The sequence below is a fragment of the Gossypium hirsutum genome, chromosome A03 (assembly GCF_007990345.1).
Source record: "Gossypium hirsutum isolate 1008001.06 chromosome A03, Gossypium_hirsutum_v2.1, whole genome shotgun sequence".
In the NCBI taxonomy this organism is placed as follows: Eukaryota; Viridiplantae; Streptophyta; class Magnoliopsida; order Malvales; family Malvaceae; genus Gossypium; species Gossypium hirsutum.
The window spans coordinates 106,366,096-106,373,886 of NC_053426.1; the positions used below are offsets into that span (position 1 = coordinate 106,366,096).

Genomic DNA, 7,791 nt, shown 5'->3' on the forward strand with positions numbered 1-7,791 from the left:
TCAGATGATATAGTAATTTGTTCAGTTTGATGGTTTGCAGGATGAAGATCCCAACGCTCACTTAACAAACTTTCAGGAATTTTGCGATACATTTAAAATCAATAGTGTTTCTGATGATTCTATACGTCTTCAGTTGTTTTCCTTCTCATTGAGGAACAAAGTAAACAGTGGTTGAACTCGTTACCACGAGGGTCAATTACTACTTGGGAAAAAATGACCGAAAAATTTTTACTAAAATATTTTCTGCCGGCTAAAACGACTAAATTACGTAATGATATCTCTTCTTTTGTGCAGATGGAATAGAAACACTCTACGATGCATGGGAGAGATACAAGGACCTTTTGAGAAGGTGCCCTCACCATGGGTTACCGCTTTGGCTCCAAGTACAAACATTTCACAATGGTCTGAATCCTTCGACTAAGTAAATGGTTGACGCAACGGCAGGCGGAACCATCAACAATAAAACACCGAAAGATGCTTATGAGTTTATAGAGATGTCAGCGAATAACTATCAGTGGCAAGTCATGAGGACAAAGCCAACGAAAATAGCTGGCGTTTAGAACGTCGATTCGGTCACCATGCTCTCTAATCAGATAGAACTCTTAAATAAAAAGATTGATGGTTTTCTTAACTCTTCACAGGTTCACCCAGTAATGCAGTGCGAAGCAAGTAGCGGTGTAACAAACCATTAGAAATACCAACCTTATGGCCACAGTATGGATAACAAGCAATTAAACTACATGGGTAATAATCATCGACCTCAAAACAATCCATTTAGTAACACTTACAATGCAAGTTGGAAGAACCATCCCAATTTCTCGTGGGGCGGTCAAGGAAATCAAAGACCACAACATCCTCTGGACTACCAACAACCACCCTACTAACAGGAAAAGAAGCCAAACCTTGAAGAGATGCTCTCAAAGTTCACATCAGTGTCAGAAACTCGTTTTCAGAACACTGAGACAGCACTTAAGAATCAACAAGCGTCGATCCAGGAACTCGAAACTCAGATAAGCTAGCTTTCTGAACTGATCTCCGAACGACCACAAGGTAGTTTGCCAAGTAATACCGAACCTAACCCAAGGGAACAACTCAACGCAATTAATATTCAAGATGACGAAGGAGTCGTTGAGCCTGAACCAGAACCGAGGCAAGAAACTGCGTTAAGCAAAGGTCAATGTGAGGTAGATTAAAATACAAACAAACCAATAACTGTCGAATATAAACCTCGTGTGCCATACCCCAACGCGACAAGGAAAGACCTACTTTGCAGAAAATGAGTCTGAAAGAAGCACAAGAGTCGTTCTCAAGCAATAGTAGAGGACCTGTTCATGAAGATCGAAGATTACAAATTGAAGAACTCGATGAATGGCAGATGCACAAACCAAGAACACCCGACAAATCGAAACTACGCCAAAATGAGCCTAATACCTCTCCAAATCAACTTAAGGTTGGTGATAAGGTCTTATTAGATGCCGCAGATCCCTACATTGCCACTACCACACCGAATGAGGAAATCCCTTTTACGGTACTCGTTATTTTTCCATTCAGTACGGTGGAGGTGAGTCATCCCAAGTTCGGCACTTTTAAGGTAAACAACACCCTATTAAAACCTTATTTTGATGAGATTGATAGCAAGAATGAGGAGTATAAACTCCTCAAACCACCATGACCATTCACTGGAGAGGTAAGTCGAGCTTAGACTATAAATAAGCGCTTCTCGGGAGACAACCCAAGCATTAACAATATTAATTTCTTTAAATTTTGGTATTTAACTCCTAACTTATTAATAGAAATCTTGAATACAGGTGTTTCCACATAGACACGGCCAAGCACACGGGCGTACTTAAGGCTATGTGAAAATAGGGCAAAAGATTTCCCCAACATGGGCTACGATTATACCCACGGTCGTGCAATATGGCCGTGGTCGAGCCAGCTAAAACAACACGGGCGTGCAACATGCCCATGTGGAAGAACCGTGGTCGAACCTGCCAAAACAACACGAGCGTTCGACACGCCCGTGTGAAACACCCGTGGTTGACTCAAGGCTATGTTTATTCCCATGCTATTACCATGCCATTATCTATCATTTAATTTGCATTCTGAGGTTAGTTATCATACATTCCATGTTAACTCAAGGCTAGGAAAACCTCATAACCATTACATCTCTATTCTCACGCCCATTGTTATTATGGTTGAGTATGCTTTATATTAGTAGTCTTGGCTGAAATAAGTTAATTTAAATTCAGGATTTATTTCTTCAAACTTGTTTACCTATTATTATTATCCGGTTATATTGCAGGTACACAACGTCGTCTTCAAGAGGAAAGAAAACTGTCGTACCTGCTTCAAAGAAGAGGAAGGAAGTGTCCTCTTCCGCAGGTCTAACCTCAGAAATTCGTCACCTTCTCTACAGTTCCCCGAGGGCCTCATGAAGAACTTTTTCAGATACTTCGGGCCCGACCTTTAATTGCGGGCCGCTACATTGATTGGGCTGCCGTAGAACAAGTTTAGATGGCTGATTCGATTCGAGCCCTCTTGACTATCGACCCTTGGAAGTTGTTCTTTGGGATCATCGAACCAACATACCTCGAGCTCACGATGGAACTATGCTCAACGTTCCATCTCCAGACTGTAATGACGAACTACGATGATCCCGACACGGTGTAGTTTCGCCAAGGAGAGTTAGTCCGCCAGCTAAGCGTCTTAGAGTTCAGTGAGGCACTTGGCTTATATACGGAGGAGTTCAAGGAGGAGAATGAAACTACATGCTCTCAGTCGGCACATACATTTCTCTCCCTCGAAGTGCTGGCACACTTTGGCCCCTAGCACGACCTCCTATAATCCTAGCTGCTCCAAGGCATCAGTTCTCCCACCATCCTTGAGGTACTTACACGCTATTTTAGCTCACACGATTACAGGGAGGCGAAGGAGCACTGGCGTCGTCAACACCCACGACGTCTACTTCTTCTGGTGCATGTCGCAAGGGCACGTCATCGACATTGCCTATTTCATCGCCCTTGCAATTCAACACCAGACGGAGCGACATCGGAAGGGGGTCATCTCCATTGGCCCCTACGTGACCCGACTGGGGTGACACTTCGGTCTCCTCAACACCCCGGCCCAAGAATCATCCCTCACCCTCATCGGCCAGATGTCTCCACAAGGCATCTCGAGCATGCTTAGCATAAGGATGATCGAGAGGCGCCGAGGAACCTACCCTCCCCAGTATCGTCTCGCTCGATCTACCGAGGAGGAGGCCTACAAGGACATTCCTGATGATGTCCCCCCACAGCACGAGGACCAACCAACTCAGCCACCACCACCCTCTTGTCTAGTTCATGCGGTGGCTTCATATGTTGATATATCTGAACGCATCACCCGATTCGAGCAGCAGTGTTATCAACGATTTGACAACATTGATGCTACTCTACAACAGATTTGTCAGCACCTCTACATCTCATCGCTAGTCCCACCTCGCGAACCATCTAGCGATGAAGATGTTTAAAAATATTTATTTATTATTCTATGTTTTTAATTTTATTGAAACTACTTTTTATTTTTTAGTTTTATTTTTTATTTTATTTTTTAGCGAATTTTAGAATTTTATTTTATTTTTAATTATGAATTTTGGTTTTTCTTTATGAGTAATTATTCTTCCTAATATTCCCTAAAAAGTTCTTGATTTTATCACAGTTATATAGAGCTCTTAAGCTCATCATCGCATAGGAACTAAAACTCCACCGGGAAAGGTTCTCCACGACTGCCATGTCCTGCTCGCCCATGACCATAGCTACCACTAGAGATAATATATTTTTGGCGCAGGACTTATGGACTAATGAACCTTTACGACCGCCGAAGTATCCTCCTCTACTCTCAAACCGATCACTCTCTAAAACTCTAGTTCGAGGAATTCATCATACAGGAAGTTTCACTTCTCCCCCATCCTATTTTTATGTTATACTATCTATCTTTGTACATTGAGGGCAATGTACATCTTAAGTGTGGGGGGTATTTATTTATTATCAAAAAAATCCCTGAATAACTGTCTTGTTCTTTTAAAAAGCTCTCATATCATATTTAGGATAAATTTTGATTGATTTATGATTTTGATTAATATAGCTTGAATTGAAACATAGGCAATTTATGCATTGATTGTTTAAACTTTAAGACATTAGAGAATCAAGCAAGGTAATTTGATTTTTAAGAATTCAAATATTAGGCTGTTTCCCAAAGTCTAGGTATTACTTTGAATTGGAATTCACAAGTTTTTAACATAAAAAAATCCATAATTTTTGTGAGATTTTTGAGCCTTTTGAGCATCTGTTAATTCTTTCATGCTCACTTTTATTATTTCTTTGAGTGCGTTAGTATTGAACTGTTATTCTAGAACTTGCTTGATTATGCATGTCGAGACCACACCATTTGATTTGATATGTCAAAATGATTAAGGCACTTAGGATTAACGCACTCATGCCATGAAAAGCCTACCTCCACGATGAACCCCTAGTAAACCCCCTTGAGCCTAAGAAGCCGTTTCTTATATTACCCTTAATATTAACCCTTAACCCATTATTGTCGAAATCCCCTAAATTAATCTCTATTTTTGTCGAGATTTGAGTTGAATAAATTGCTTAGCTATGTTTTGTTCTTAATAGTTACTCTTTATTATTTAACTTGTTCTTAAAAAAAACAACTATGTATACATATCTGTAATTTCATATTCTGAGAAGAAGCTCTGCTGTACGCAAGTAATGATTAACTCTTTTTCTAGTTAGGTAATTTTTCAATTCAATCTCGATTCTAACCCTTTCTTTTAGCTTGTGACCACACATTCTAACCAAGCCTCATTACAACCCTTTAAAGACCTTTTGATTGATGTATTATCTTAAATTATAGTGGTGGAGATTTGATTTTCATTCAAGCCTATGGTAATGACTTTTCATTATTGACTATTGAGTACTTCATTTATTATCTTTAAACACCTCGAGTGATTTGAGTGAATTTGTAGTGAGGATGTGAAAATCTGTGATATTCTGAATCAAAGGTAATTACTTAGATGAGGAGAGGCGCCTATGTTTTCGGAATAAAATGCTCAACTTGGAATGTTTGAAACTTTTATGTTCTTTTAGTTAAATTCTCAATGTATGATTACTTATGGATTAATGTGAGATATTATCGATAGAAATTATAAGTTAAGAAGAATTTACTTTGATCATGAGTTGAGAATTTAGCTTGAGGATACGCAAATGCTTAAGTGTGGGGGTATTTGATAAACCATAAATTATACATATTTTTGCCCCATGTTTAATGCATTTTAGGGATGATTTCTCATTAGAATTGGTGAATTCGATGCTCCTAATGTTTTAATTTCATGTTTTATACTTAGGAGAGCATATGAGAGCGAAAGGAACGAGAAACGGGCCAAAAATGAAGAAAACGGGCCAAAGTACAAAATTAACACGACCTGGACCTCCTTACACGGGCAGACCACATGGCCGTGTCAATTTGGTAGGCTCGAGCACGGCCTGAAGTAATCGAACACGGGCGTGTGCCACGACCATTTCCCTGTTGAGCCCAAGTTGAGACTAATTCGGAAAATGCCAATTTTGAGGGTTTTTACGCACTCCAAAGCTTATAAATACACCCTAGTGGAGGAAGAAAAAGGAAACAGAGAATAGGGGTTAAGGAATTACTCTAAGAAAGCCGATTGATCCATCTCATAAGTCGGATTCTTCATCAAGACTGAAGATCTCTCCTTAATTTCCCTTCAGGAGTTTTGGGTTTTCTTTATGTTTTGTATTCTTTATTCTTCTGAGATGTTTTATTATTTAGTTATGAACTAAATCCCCTAAATACCTAAGGGGAATGAAACTTAAGATGAATCTTGTTATTATTTTTTGAATCGTATGATAAATATTTAACTTGTTCTTAATTATGTGTTCTTAATTCTTGTTTTGATATCCTAGGATATTGATTCAAGACATGCTCTTATTCAAAGAAGGAATAGACCCTGTCTAAGATTACATTTGTCATAATTAAGCGGATCATTTAGCCAACTTCTTAGAACTATGCGATACATTTAAATTAATGGCGCTTTTGATGATGCCATACGTCTTCGGTTGTTTCCTTTTTCATTAAGGAACAAAGCTAAATAGTGGTTGAACTCGTTACCATTAGGGTCAATTACTACTTGGGAACAAATGACCGAAAAAATTTTACTATAATATTTTCCGTTGGCTAAAACGGCTAAATTACGTAATGATATCTTTTTTTTGTGCAGATAGATTTAGAAACCCTCTACGATGCATGGGAAATATACAAGGACTTACTGAGAAGGTGACCTCACCATGGGTTACCGCTTTGGCTCCAAGTTCAAACATTCCATAATGGTCTGAATCCTTCGACTCGGCAAATGGTTGACGCAGCGGCGGGCGAAACCATCAATAATAAACCACCTGAAGATGCCTATAAGTTTATTGAGGAGATGTCACTGAATAACTATCAGTGGCAAGTCATGAGGACAAAGCTAACGAAAACAGCTGACGTTTATAACGTCGATTCGGTCACCATGCTCTCTAATCAGATAGAACTCTTAAATAAAAAGATTGATGGTTTTCTTAATTCTTCACAGGTTCACCCAGTAATGCAGTGCGAAGCAAGTAGCGGTGGAACAAACCATTCGAAACACCAACCTTATGGCCACAGCATGGATAACGAGCAATTAAACTACATGGGTAATAATCCTCGACCTCAAAACAATCCATATAGCAACACTTACAATACAGATTGGAGGAACCATCCCAATTTCGTGTGGGGCAGTCAAGGAAATCAAAGACCACAACATCCTCCGGGCTACCAACAACCACCCTACCAACAGGAAAATAAGCCAAACCTTGAAGAGATGCTCTCAAAGTTCATATCAGTGTCAGAAACTCGTTTTTAGAACACCGAGACAGCACTTAAGAATCAACAAGCGTCGATCCAAAGACTCGAAACTCAAATAGGCCAGCTTTCCAAACTAATCTTCGAATGACCACAAGGTAGTTTGCAAAGTAATATCGAACCTAACCCAAGGGAACAACTCAACGCAATTAATATTCAAGATGACGAAGAAGTCGCTAAGCCTGAACTAGAACCGAGGCAAGAAACTGTGGTAAGCAAATGTCAAGGTGAGGTAGATCAAAATACAAACAAACCAATAACTATCGAATATAAACCTCGTGTGCCATACCCCAACGCGACAAGGAAAGACTGCTCAGATGAACAATTTGGTAAATTCCTTAAACTCTTAAAAAAATTACATATTAACTTACCGTTTATTGAAGCTCTATCGTAGATGCCAAACGTAATGAAAATTTTAAAGAAGCTTTTAGCAAATAAGCGGAAGTTGGACGAAGCATTGCATGTGGAGCTGAACGCAGTTTGCTCGGCCATTCTCCAAAATAAACTACCCAACAAACTAAAAGACCCAGGGAGTTTTACTATTCCTTACTTAATTGGTAGTTTAGATGTTAATCATTCATTAGCTGATCTAGAGGCTAGTATCAACGTCATGCCTTACAAAATGTTTAAGCAACTAGGTCTTTGGAAACCCAAACAAACTAGGATGAGCATTCAATTAGTAGATAAAACTATAAGATTCCTTAGAGGTATTATTGAAGATGTGCTAGTCAAAATCGATAAATTTATATTTCCCGTTGACTTTATTGTTCTAGACAGAGAAGAGGATAGCAACACTCCCTTAATTCTAGGAATGCCCTTTTTAGCAACTGCTAAAACCATCATTGA

General features: G+C 39.2%; 2 non-coding genes across 2 annotated transcripts; both read right to left on the reverse strand.

The window, feature by feature from the left end:
* Positions 1 to 261: 261 nt before the first annotated feature.
* Positions 262 to 367, reverse strand: LOC121227689 (small nucleolar RNA R71). Its single transcript, XR_005925232.1, has one exon. It is a non-coding gene; the product is annotated as a small nucleolar RNA R71 (small nucleolar RNA).
* Positions 368 to 6,251: 5,884 nt separating this feature from the next.
* Positions 6,252 to 6,357, reverse strand: LOC121225350 (small nucleolar RNA R71). Its single transcript, XR_005923215.1, has one exon. It is a non-coding gene; the product is annotated as a small nucleolar RNA R71 (small nucleolar RNA).
* Positions 6,358 to 7,791: the final 1,434 nt, after the last annotated feature.